This window comes from Ixodes scapularis, unplaced genomic scaffold (genome assembly GCF_016920785.2).
Source record: "Ixodes scapularis isolate PalLabHiFi unplaced genomic scaffold, ASM1692078v2 PGA_scaffold3__209_contigs__length_174095766, whole genome shotgun sequence".
NCBI classification, from domain to species: domain Eukaryota; kingdom Metazoa; phylum Arthropoda; class Arachnida; order Ixodida; family Ixodidae; genus Ixodes; species Ixodes scapularis.
In genome coordinates this window covers 76513036-76526940 of record NW_024609868.1, presented here as the reverse complement: position 1 = coordinate 76526940, position 13905 = coordinate 76513036, and the positions used below count along the sequence as shown (strand labels likewise).

Below are 13905 nucleotides of genomic sequence, written 5' to 3'. Positions count from 1 at the left end.
CATGCCTTTGTATAGATACGCAGAACGGCACGCTACTGCGCAGGCGCATGGGGGCATCAGAGGTACATGCATCCGGAAATATAACTACTTTTGCAATGGGTCGACAGCTCGCGCTACCTATCGAACAATACCTAACGTTTTTTTTTTTTTTTTCTTTTTTAATGAAGATGATCACAAATGTGGCATGCCAATCCCGAGAGAGAGGCAAAATATATTGACACATGATAGCATGGAAGTATATTTATGCGTTAGACAACAAGTTAATACAAAAAGGCTAACTGAGTTTTAACTCAAAATTCGGATTTGATGTGCTTTTATTTTCAAGCTACAGGTTGGCAACAGCGCGCTATACGACGACGAGACACCGACGAAAAGCTCCGTTTGTGGTTAGGCAACCTTCCCTTTTTCTTTCCTACGAAAAAAGAAGAAGAAGAAGAAGAACGTCTGCTAGACGCCAGGATTATGCCCGCTAGAACGCACGGTAAATTCGTTAAGAATACGCCCTTGCTCGTCTCGACGCCCGCTATACGCCGAGATTACGCCCGCCAAAACGCCCGTCCAAAATACGCCCTATGTGGTTCCGCCTTGATGAGCTATTCAGTAGAGGACACACACGGCTTTCTTTAGCGGAATACAGAGAGCCTTTCGACATATCATTCAAACCCACCGCGATCATTAACGTTGACTTCAGCCCAAGGCTTATATTCGCTCGCGCAGTCGGTTCTAGTCCCTGCACAGCCTACATCGTCATGGGAGGTATAGGAGCCTGACCGGCGTTGATAAAGTGTTTTCTGTGCGCGGAAAGCTCGTGTTAACGAGGCCTCTATGAAAGTTACGCAGTTACCGAGTACCATAACACATTGCTTTTGAAACGGAAGCATTACAATGAAAAACGTGGTGCACTGCAAATGTAGGGTGACAAAAATAACCAGGCTCGATCTAAAATGAGCCGTAAAAGTCGGCGTCTCTCTTTTATATTTTTTTTTATGTTGCTTTATATTCACCAGCTCGCCTGTGCCCTAACTCTTCTTTCACACATAATACTTTTTGTAAGCCTAATTTTGTTTTCCCAAAGTTGAAACAATTCATAACGGTCAGTGCGCTTTGAACCACGGAATTAAGTGATTACAACTGCATTGACAGCTAAATTATAGTGTTACAAAAGCTAACATTTGTTTAGGTATCATGCCGTCAGCATGCTTATTCTGCGTTATCCAGGGGATTACACACCTCTTTCGGGACGTCCCGGGGGGGGGGGGGGGGGGGGGGGGGGGGGGGGGGGATTGAGAACTTTCCACCTATGGTTTTCATGATCAAAAAAACTGCTCCGACTTTACTCAACAAGATTAACAATTTAATCAAACGTTTCGTCTCCCATGCAGGAAACATCGTCAGTGAAACCTACAAGCAGGAAGATGAGAGAAAAAAACTTCAACAGTCCTATTTAAGCAAGTCCGCGTACACATCGGGGAGGGGGGCCGCGGTTCGAGTTGCAAGCTGATGAGTCACTTCGGATGAACCATGATTCCACGAACCTGCGTGGACCCCACCTTTGTTCGCGCGCCAGAGTGGACGCATTCTCAAAGTCGAAACAGTGACCCGTATTCCAACAATGGTCTACGAGTTCCGTCTTCGCTCTTGTCGCATGCGTGGCCTTCGCCACGTCCCTTTTGTGTTCGTTTAAGCGAGTGCAGCGCTTCCGGCCTGTCTCCCCAATGTAGGATGCGTCACAGTCTAGACAATTCACTTTATACACAACACCGCACTGGGACTCTGGGGGGGTGTAATCTTTAGGTTTAGAAATGAGGTCACGTAGTTTACGATGGGGTTTGAAAGCAGTACGGATATTCAAAGGGGCGAGGGCCCTGCGAATAGACTCAGAAACACCTCTCAAATAGGGTATTGTTACTTGCCCTGTCCTAAGTCGTCCATTATCCTGACTTCTTCTTTGCCCCATCTGTTTGCGCGTGTTATCAATAAAACGTTTCGGATAATTCCGCTTCATCAACAGGTCAACAATAACAGCATCTTCAGAAGCGCGCAATTGAGGATTAGAAGAAATGCGTTCGGACCGATGTAGTAAGGTTTTTACGACAGCCCTTTTATGTTCGACAGAATGGTGCGAGTTTAAAGTTTAAGAGGTTGCCTGTATCGCAAGCTTTGCGGTACACTGTTGTATCTAAGCGACCGTTACTATGTCGGAACACATTAACATCCAGAAAAGGCAGCGCACCGTTCTGTTCAACTTCATGTGTGAATTGGATTGATGATTCAACATTGTTTAAAAGCTAAATGAAAGTCAGCAACATGGTCCTTGTTTAAAATTACAAAGTGTCGTCCACATAACGTTTGTAAAAACCTATCGGGAGCATACCCTGTTCAAGGACAGTTTCCTCCACATACTCCATAACCAGATTTGCCATTGTAACAGAAATTGGGCTACCCATTGGACATCCTTCAATTTGGTGATAAATTTGTCCGCGAAACGTAAAATGCGATTGCTTAAGACAAAAACGCAGCAAAATTACAATATCATCCACCGTTAACGATGTGCGCGATGGGAGGCTGTCATCCCTACGTAGACGTGTTTCGGCTATCTCAACAGCCCGAGAGGTGGGGACATTCGTGAACAAGGACACAACATCAAATGAAACCATTATGTCGTCTTCGTCTAGGACGTGATCCCGAACCATTTTTGCATATGGTTTTCAGGAGGGAGGGGGACGGGCTGAAAAGCTTCCCCCTCCCCCCCCCCCCCCCCCCCCCTTTTTTTTTTTCTGGCTACGCCACTGCCGCTCGACCGTGGCATGGTGCCTGGAACGCTTCTCCAACTGGTGTGCTCACCACGTCCCAAAAAATGGTCCCTCGATCTCCGCCTGTTGACGACATAAAAGTGCCATGCGGTCGCCGGCTGCGAACCTGGCGACGTTGCTGCGGCGGTGGTGGATGTGGCAGACGCCTGTTCTGCTGCAGATCGCTCTCCAGGGTGACAGTCCACCGAAGCTTAGACTTTCCTGGCTTAGAACTTAGGACGCCGCGACGACAGCGACACTCACGTTCGCTCGTTCTTTTTACCAGCATTTCTACGACCAACCGCCGGGATCGCGACATCTGACAGCATGGCACTTCGGCTTGTGTGACGTCATTCGTTGCCACTTCGAGACCACTTTTGATGTATGGGCAGCATATATTATGCTGAACACACCAGTCGGAGACGCTCTTAAGGCACCATAACCATGGACTATTAAAATTAACATAACCTTTTGTAATGTACCTTCGGTTTACAAATAAAAGCGGACAATAAAAACTAAACTTAAATTAAGATTGAAAAAAAAATAAAAAACGTGGTTGCATTACGACGGCGCTTTTGCTGCCAACGCATTTGTTTGCGTGTCGTCAGCTTTGTTTCGCTGGTCGGCGACGCTTTTCGACGTATTCCGACGTAGACTCTGTTCCGACGTAAAGCCATTCGGACGCATGCTCCCGACGCCATCTATCAATAAGTGCGCCAAACGCGCCCCGCCGCTCGACTCGGTCGTCTGCGTCGCTGCCCGCCGTTGACCCTGGCAAGTATTTTGCCCTATTTTTTGAAGGAAAGGGAGCAACGCTTTATAATTTTACAAGATAAAACCGACCTGTGAAATACACCTTTGACGAAAAGTTTCCATTGCTTCGTGCAGGCGTCGATTTTGACTGCCCCTTTTAGATCGAACCTTCATTTTTAAGATTAAAAGATTCGCTGAAAAATGCCTCGAAACCTACACTAATGCGGTTTGTGCCGGTGAGCATACTACCAGAGGGACTAATCGTAACGATCAGTCGACTAATCTACTAATACATGCTGATTAAAATTTTAAATACTTGAAATATACATATGGTTCTAATCAGAAACTTGCTAAGCGCCATCGAAAGCAAATAAGTCATTCAATATTAAAAATACTTGGAGCACGTGGGAGCCACGGTGGAGCGCTGAAGTTACCGCTCGTGCAGCCTCGCGCCTCGCCAATGGCGAGGCGTGAGGCCCGGAGGAACCGGCTATCGTCTGTTAGCCAAGAGTCGTCTGCTCCGAAACCAGCCAACTTCGGAAGAACGTCCACCACTGCAACATTTCCGTCCGCTAGAATAGCGACACTTCGGAAACAGTTCAAGAGACAATCAAACGCTCAATTTAGCTGCGAGTCTGTGACGGGTGCTAATGCCAGGGTACAGTGCGATGTTTTGGGCGGAAAAGGCTGATTACATGGCTGCGATCGCCGGCGATCGCCAACGGCCACGGCGCTACGAGGCGAAAAAAAAAAAAAAAATCGTGCGAATACGGATGTGCCGTCACTTTTTTGGTTTGAAACTGAAACTAATAAAATTATTCTTTAATTTTCATGTTATCGATAGAATCGCGCAAGTTCAAATGCCAAAAAAAAGCCTAAAACTACTTTTTTTTTTCTTTTTTTTTTTTTTTGTCGCGGAGGGCTTTTTTGCTGTGGCGGTAACGAGGCTGACGAGGTGGCCTCGACCATCCAGCGCACTTATTGGGCCGCGGGGGCCGCAGCCTCCACAACTCGCCAAGTTATCGGGAAACGGAGTATTTTGGTTTTCGATGACGCTCAATGGGATGCTCCCTGCGTGCTCACGTAGAAAAGTAAACAACGCATCGCACTATGATTATAGAACACAGGCGGTACTATGCAGAAGCAGGACTTTCGCTTTCAAAGCGTCGAATTTGTCGTAAGTTCTTTAGATGTTTTATTTAGTGGGAGTTTAGTCTGCCAGAGTCTTGACGACATTGTTACACGCTGTAGATAAGACATTTAGCCAGTGCGGTACCACTGCTTGCCTGTGGTCTTTAAGGTGGATCACGCAGTAATGACTATGGATGCCGCGAACCTCCCAAAGTTCGGGTTCGAAAGAATCGAAATTTTCGACCGCTAATGTTCGAATTTGAAAAGTTCCCAACTTTAGAACCCCGCTGAGGTTTGAATTCGAATAATTCGAAAATGTTGCCATTTCTGAAAGTTTGAGTTTGATTATATCGAGTTATTTTTACTGATAGTTCGAAATATTCTAACATCTCGTATTTATTTAAGATTCAAGTTCGAAAAATCGAATATTTCGATTTTTTTAGGTACAAGGTCGAAGAGTTTGAACGTTTTGATTTTAAGGTTCCGAATCATAATTTCGCGGATGCAAATCAAATTCCGCATTTTCAAACTAAGTTTTCATGAATTCATAAAAAAATATCGCGAAATATGCAATACATTTTACTAAAAACGTTGTCCAGATTATTATGAACTTACACCAGCTTGCTTGCGCCCTCACGTTTTGCTCGTTAATACTCCTTCCTTCTTAATGATGTGGTACTGACGATACGGACGGTACTACTTGTATTACTCGTTATGTGTCGTAACTTATGAAGCAAGCATTAAACTGGTTAAACGGTTAATCGAAAAGCCTTGGGGCGGTCGGGTGAACGTACTTCCTACTTATTTGGAAACTAGTGGCAATCCTATCAAACGTCGCCTAAATGCAATGCTGGCATGACAACTAAATATGGAGGACAACTCATTCACATAAAGGCGTCCAGGCTGCTTGAAAATTTTTAGTTACTCCGGGTGTTTATTTTCGGCAGCACGACCCGTGGGGTGGAGAAAATTACTGATCTCAATGACAATTGCTGGATATGCGCTTGCCGCTCCCGCAAGTGAAGCCACCGGACTTCACTCGCTTGGGATACGATTTGCCGTTTTTGCTAGCCTTTGCTGCGGTTTTCCAGCGTGCTGTGGACACGTTTTCTACTCGTTCGTCGTCATTCGCCGAAGAAGTTCTTTGAAGACTCTGTGTATTGTTGAGACTTGCCGTCGTGAACACGTGGAAAATTTTACGAAAGTGCAGTGTCACAGGAAAAAAGGCACAACGCGTCGAAAGGAAGGGCTGGCGGCGTGTTCAAAGCTTCCTTGGCACGCCGAAGTGCCGTGTCTCTGTGCCTTCGCACGCTTGGATACCGACCAAGAATCGACGCCGTGTGGATATGTTTTGCGAGTGCAATGTGCGTGAAGCCGTATCAAAAGGTACAACTCGTCGAAAACAAGTGTCGCCGGTGTCGCGGCGTGATCAAAGCTTCCTTGGCACGCCGAGTGATGCATCTTTGTGCCTTCGCACGCTTGGATACCGGTCAAGAATTGACACCGCGCCAAAGTTCTGAACGTGTGTCGCGCGTAGAAGCCTTTAGATCATTTACATATATCTGCCACGGAGTTCTGGATCGTCCAGCTGTTCCGGTGAGTTGCTATCAATAAAAGGGAGAGATCTGTACGTGTTCTTATGTATTGTATTAACCATGGCTATGTCCCAAATCTACTCTAATAGATTCCGTGGGAGCACGAATAGGGCAACGTTGTGGAGCCAGGGGGGTTTTCGAAAGCATAAGTACAAGACGGCGAGAATGAAAATCTTTGAAGCGCGGCCGATATGGTCGTGTGCAACCTGCTGACCAATTACAATTAGGCGAGCCGCGCTCAAACGTCAAGTGCAATTAAGTAGGTTGATAATAAGCCAGCACTGATCAGTGATGAGGAGCTGTTGTGCACGGTATTGTGTAAATCGTCTAAGGACGAAAAAAAGACGTACCTTCCCCCCATCTTCCGTCGCTAGTGGACGCTGGATTAAGCTCGTTCCTAAACCGCGAGGGGAAAAGACGCTGATCCAGAGGCACGAACAGCTTCACGCACATTGCACTCGCTAGACACATACACACGGCGTCGGTTCTTGGTCGGTATCCAAGCGTGCGAAGGCACAGAGACACGGCACTTCGGCGTGCCAAGGAAGCTTTGAACACGCCGCCAGCCCTTCCTTTCGACGCGTTGTGCCTTTTTCCTGCGACACTGCACTTTCGTAAAATTTTCCACGTGTTCACAACGGCAAGTCTCAACAATACACAGAGTCTTCAAAAAACTTGTTCGGCGAATGACGACGAACGAGTAGAAAACGTGTCCACAGCACGCTGGAAAACCGCAGCAAAGGCTAGCAAAAACGGCAAATCGTATCCCAAGCGAGTGAAGTCCGGTGGCTTCACTTGCGCTGCAGCGAACAAGCGGGGAAGCGCGATCCAGCAATTGTCATAGAGATCAGTGGAGAAAACCACTGATCTCTATGACAATTGCTGGATCGCGCTTCCCCGCTTGTTCGCTGCAGCGCAAGTGAAGCCACCGGGCTTCACTCGCTTGGGATACGATTTGCCGTTTTTGCTAGCCTTTGCTGCGGTTTTCCAGCGTGCTGTGGACACGTTTTCTACTCGTTCGTCGTCATTCGCCGAACAAGTTTTTTGAAGACTCTGTGTATTGTTGAGACTTGCCGTTGTGAACACGTGGAAAATTTTACGAAAGTGCAGTGTCGCAGGAAAAAGGCACAACGCGTCGAAAGGAAGGGCTGGCGGCGTGTTCAAAGCTTCCTTGGCACGCCGAAGTGCCGTGTCTCTGTGCCTTCGCACGCTTGGATACCGACCAAGAACCGACGCCGTGTGTATGTGTTCAGCGAGTGCAATGTGCGTGAAGCTGTTCGTGCTTCTGGATCAGCGTCTTTTCCTCTCGCGGTTTAGGAACGAGCTTAATCCAGCGTCCACTAGCGACGGAAGATGGGGAGAAGGTACGTCTTTTTTTCGTCCTTAGACGATTTACACAATACCGTGCACAACAGCTCCTCATCACTGATCAGTGCTGGCTTATTATCAACCTACTTAATTGCACTTGACGTTTGAGCGCGGCTCGCCTAATTGTAATTGGTCAACAGATTGCACACGACCATATCGGCCGCGCTTCAAAGATTTTCATTCTCGCCGTCTTGTACTTTTGCTTTCGAAAACCCCCCTGGCTCCACAACGTTGCCCTATTCGTGCTCCCACGGAATCTATTAGAGTAGATTTGGGACATAGCCATGGTTAATATAGTACATAAGAACAGGTACAGATCTCCCCCTTTTATTGATAGCAACTCACCGGAACAGCTGGACGATCCAGAACTCCGTGGCCGATATATATAAATGATCTAAAGGCATCTACGCGCGACACACGTTCAGAACTTTGGCGCGGCGTCATTTCTTGACCGGTATCCAAGCGTGCGAAGGCACAAAGATGCATCACTCGGTGTGCCAAGGAAGCTTTGATCACGCCGCGACACCGGCGACACGTTTTCGACGAGTTGTACCTTTTGATACGGCTTCACGCACATTGCACTCGCTAAACACATTCACACGGCGTCGGTTCTTGGTCGGTATCCAAGCGCGCGAAGGCACAGAGACACGGCACTTCGGCGTGCCAAGGATGCTTTGAACACGCCGCCAGCCCTTCCTTTCGACGCGTTGTGCCTTTTTCCTGCGACACTGCACTTTCGTAAACTTTTCCACGTGTTCACAACGGCGAGTCTCAACAATACACAGAGTCTTCAAAAAACTTCTTCGGCGAATGACGACGAACGAGTAGAAAACGTGTCGTCAGCACGCTGGAAAACCGCAGCAAAGGCTAGCAAAAACGGCAAATCGTATCCCAAGCGAGTGAGGCCCGGTGGCTTCACTTGCGGGAGCGGCAAGCGCGATCCAGCAATTGTCATTGAGATCAGTGGGAGAAAACGCTGAACACAGGCACAGGATAGATGGATGGCTATACCCTTTGTAACGGGCGGTAGCTTGCGCCACCTAGCCTAAGTCTAAAAAGACAAACATATAATCCCTCCCGCCATTTTAAGACCAATTTTTTCCCCTTTACTATCACCAGGCAGTGTGGGATATCACCAAGATGACCTTCGGGGGATCAAGCAAAAAAAAAAAAAAAACATCATTTTCTTGTTTTTGGATGGTTGGTAAAAACTTTATTGAATGCCTGCAGAGCTTTCGCTGACCGGGCCCAAGTCACCCGCTTGGGGGCGATGCCGCTGGTCCTCTTCGCCCGTCTAGGGGCGTCGAAGTCCTGCCAAGGTATATCCTGCCGCTTCACCGCCTCACAGGCCTGCTGGACGGCCCAGAGTTGATCGTCGAGGGTGGGGCTGCACAGGGCAGCGGACAGCCGTGGCGGGAGGATTGCCTGCTGCCCCCGGCGAGGGAGTCGCCAATTTTCTTCTGGTCAAACCTTGTCGGCGTTACTCCAGCACTGGAACCACTGGGAGAGAGGGTTGAGACTTTGGGCCGGAGCCACGCGGGAGGGAGTCCCAATTTTCCTCTGTCCCGCCTGTCTCCAGCTGTGCTAGTTAGTTGTTCATCATTCCATTTTCCCTAGATCATTTCTACCAATCTTCTAATCGCATCTTTGTCACTGGAATCCTCTTCCGTCCTTCCATCGCCGCCAGTAAAACCCAGGGCCCCGGCCAAATCCGTTACCCTTTCAGGGAGGGCAGGGCGAAGCCCCGTGCACTTCAAAACCAAGTGCTGTAGTGTATCGCTATTATTATGGCAGGCGGCACATAATGTGTCTCTCTCCTGAAATCTAGCCCTTTACCGTCCTCGTCCTCAGAACTCCCGTTATCGCCTCGAACAGTAAAGAGCTTCCCAGTGAATTGTCAAACACATTTTCCTTTTCTTATGTCCTGTTTTCGTGACCTGTACGCTGTTAAAGCTGATTTCTCCTGCATTCTTCCCTTCCACGTTTTCCTCTCTGCCTCTTTCACCCCCCTTTTCAATGAAGCAGTCTTTTTAAACCCATCGTGCCAGTGTGCAGGTATTTAAATGTAAGCTTTCGGGTTCGGTTTGTCCATTTTGTGTTTAATATTTTCATGTATAAATACTTGAATACCTTCCGTGCCCACCGCGTTCAACCTTTGTTCAAATTTCAACTTACTAATTGCTTCCCTGCTCTCAAAAGACGACCATCCCATGTCTCCCTGTACTCCCTCATTTGGTGTTTTTCCATGTACTCCCAGTGCCAATCTGCTACGCTTCTTTGTCGAATTTCTAATCCTGATTTAACCTCTGATTTCATGCACAGTGGTTGCATTGCCAAAAGACAGTCCTGGTACGATCACTCCTTTCCACATACCTCTGACCGCTCCATATCTATTATAGTTCCATAGTGCCTTGAGCTTCATAATAGTTTAATTTCTTTTCCCTTTTCTAATTATATTCTCATCATGTTCCTCCAGATATCTCCTTCCCTCATTGAGCCAAACTCCCAGATATTTGTATTTTCCTACATGGACTATTACAATGTCTTGTATCCTCAGAGGTTCCCTCTTTTCGTCGTTAAACACCATTACTCCCGACTTGTCACTACTAAAACTCATGCCCAAGGTGTCCCCTTCCTCTCCAGATATTCCAGCTAGTTCCTGTAATCAATCCTGGTTATCCGCATACATCAGTCCTGGTATTACCTGTACTACATTTCTCCCTCCTTTTATATAACCCACATCATAACCTAAGTTTCACTGCTCTAATTTCTTTTTCCATTTTACTAAGATATATCACGAAGAGCAGAGCAACCGACACAAGTCAGGGTTGTCTGCCACCATGCTAGTGGTGGACTTCAAACCGCGCGGATGCGCTTACCAAGACGTAGGATGCCGCTAACTGCCCGGACATGCGCTGACATGCACCATATTTTCATCGGGAGGCACTCACTTGATCGAATGACGTTCTAGCGAACGCCCACGTTTCATCGAATGACACTTCAGCGAATAGTCGGACGCCGCGAAGCGGCGTTTTCGGATGGGCCAAGTGGGTTCACATTTTGTAATGAGCCGCCGGAGACTGTCGCCGCGAAGCGGCGTAAGCGCAGCGCGGGGGGTTAACGCGCACCCCCGTTATTGGCTAAAACGTCGATTCGCTCAAATGTTGCTGTTCGCTAAAGCGTCATTCGCTCATGTGATATGGACCCATTTTCATACCTAGTTTTTTTAGATGTGAACTTGAAAATACGAGTCGAGCTTACGATGATATGACGTTTAGCCAGTACGTCCGGAATTTTTCGGAGTTTGGTGCGACTGCGCTAGTTTCGGTATGACGCAGACTAAGTTTTGACGCAAAAGGCTGTCGTGTCACCAAAAAAATTAAATAAATAAGTAACCACCTTAATTGCGCGCCGTGAAATTCGACGAGCGGCTCTAGGAGTCACTTGTAGAAAATTTGTTACGATTTTGCGAAGTACTTGTAAACAACGCAAGGTTACCGTCATAATCTAAACCTTAATTGCTACAGCCGAGCGCGGCGCAGTTTACCATTGCTCTCGCTGCGAAGGGCCGTCGAGTCAACCACCAGCAAGTGGTTACCGGCTTTCGACGTTATCATGTGACGTAGGTGCAAGCTGATCAGGCCCCATATTGCCGCTGCTTGGAACATTTCTTCGACGAATGGAAATATTCGCCGCTCTAAAATGCAGCCGGTTACTAACGATAATGAATTGTAAGCGCCGATCCAGCTTACAATTACGATCCAGCTCCGCGCGCGCCTTCCCTTGGAGCGAGCATCAAGGGACTTGCGTTTAAAAACAACTAATGCAACGTTACGGCTTTCATCGTCTTTCTTCGAGGCTGGTAGACCGTGACAGTGCGCTTTTAGCCTGTGTGTGTGTATTTGCGCGCGTCTTTCAGCCTTTAACTGCGCTCTGACTCAAGTAAAGGAAGGCCGTCTGCTATCTTGGCCCTATCCAGGCGGCACTACAGTCGATGCGCGGGTGTAAAAAAGCAAAACATAAAGATAAAGGGTGTGCGCGTCAGAGGAGGAGGGAGAAGATGGCGCTACCTTTCTTATTCAGGGGCGTTAATGCTATGAGGACCGGGGCGCTCCCAACGAAGTGTCCCGGTTGAATTTCAAGCCTGCAGATCAGGGATGTTGACCTGCAGGTTGCCTTGGGGCAACCTGCGGGGCTGTGCACGTGAGAGGCTCTGTACGGAAGTCGAAAGAAAAAGCTGTGAGGTACGAGGCCGAGGTCACCCCAAAGAGATCATTCAGGGCTTTGCAAGCGCGTCGTTTGTAGCGCGATCAGCTAACGGTAAAACTCCGAGTGCAATTTCAACTCCACTTCACACGTGTCCCCCCCCCCCCCCCCTTTTTTTTTTCGTTTCCCTGCTTGGTGGATACGTTTTTATTTTATCTATTTTTATGTCCAAGGTCCATCAAATGTATCACTTATATAAATTGATGTACCTATTGCTTCGTTTATGCACGTTTGCTGCAATGTGTGGTTTTCGTTTGCACTCCTATTATTTTCATATACGCCAGTGATATGATTGGCCTGAGCCATTGTGGAGCACCTTTCGGAGCAGCAAAAGTGGCTTTTGGACCAGATATTCTTAGAAAAATTAAATATTTGTTTTAAGTGCTGTACAAACAAAGGGCACTTTGTGTTGTGTTTTTATGTGACGTGTTGTGACGAAACTCGCTGCTTGTGTTTTTACCGCTGAGACATCCCACAAGTGTACAGTGCTGTAGGCACTGCCGAGCAATTCTGAAAATCTGCTTGCCGCCGTTTTACTGGTTCCCAACGCGCCAAATTTTCGTCAAAAGTAAGCAAACGTAAAACATGGATTGCAAGCGTCCCGGCTGGTGCCGCTGTCGTGCAATCATGTTCGCATGCAAGTGAGGGCAACTTCGGCAGGCTTGCAGTTGCGCGTGCTTCGTCGCGCGAGCGGAGACAACGGCATCTCGATCTAAACCGAAACCATGCCACTTCGCTCCGTCACCAACTGATTCCCAAAATTGTATGCAAAATCTAACTGTCGAGCATACGACGAAAACAGTCCAGCGGCGCGGGCTTGCCAGGCCGGCAAACAAGGTACAAGCTAAACACACAAACACACACACAAACAAACAAACAAACAAAAACAAAAAGAACCTGAGCGCATTGATGCAAGACATCGCGAGCCCAAGTCAAAAATTTCTTGAAGCGCTTTGCGCAATGACTCAACTCGAAACAAACAAGAGCGCTGTGCGGGTTCAGCGTGCAGACATTACCTTCTTTGCTTAAACCGGGGTACCTCTCGAAAGATCCCACCGAGAGAAACCTAGGTAATGAATACTTCGACACAACAGTCTGAGTTAGAGGAATTTTTTTTAGTAATGTATGGTTAAAACAAGAAAAGGAATGTTGATGAACATGTGGCGGTACATAGTTTCATATTAGAATGCGCCATATCTGCAGCGATGTGGGTATGGCAAGATATCCGACGTCGCGCGACCACAGTGACTGAAAGGCAGGGACCAAATAGTTTTCCCACGGCCGTTGCTTTCAGGAGCGAGTGCTTCAGCTAACTCCTGCCGCGCAGAAACGTGGTTTCGCTTCACAGCATAACGGCATGGCTGGTACCCGGCAGGCACTACCCGGCATGCTAGCGTCAGAGCGTCCGCACGCACCCGCGTCTATCGTTAAAAAAAAAAAAAAAAATTATACAAAAAGCCGCGAGACGAGATTCACGACACGGCGAGAACGCCAGACGGCGGGAAAACCATGTCGGGCGGCCGCTTGCGCCACATGACCCACGGATGCTCAATTACGGTACTCAGTTTAATTTCGGTTTTGAAAGGCGACCGAAATTGTTTTTTTGGCGCAGGTTACCCATATTTTGGCAAAATGTAGCAGGGTTAGCCCCTTGGCACAGTTTGGCGCAGCAATTACATCACTGTATAATGCGCTTTTAAAAGCTGTTGCTAACGGTTTGAACCACACGAGAAGCGCACTCCATTCTAAGATTTCTGACCCCGCGGTCGTAACCCTCGTACGCTAATGGGAGATTCCGCTGGTAAATATGGAGCGATCCAAACGCGCTGCACCCTCGCGCCTTTACAGCGTTAAATGCCAGCGCGTGCTTGCATCTGCAAGAAGATACAAACAAAAAATAATTTCAAAAGCACTCCAAATCTACCGGAGGAATTCCCCCAAGATTCATGGTCAATCAAGCCAACCTGAAATGGAGCGCACGAAATGGTTGAATTTTAAAA

The 13905-nt window shown here is 47.7% G+C and overlaps 1 protein-coding gene across 1 annotated transcript in view; it reads left to right on the top strand.

Annotated features, from left to right (window-relative positions):
* Positions 1–13905, top strand: part of LOC115323048 (carboxypeptidase E) — a 144941-nt gene that overhangs the window by 24917 nt on the left and 106119 nt on the right. The gene's annotated exons all lie outside the window — the stretch shown is intronic.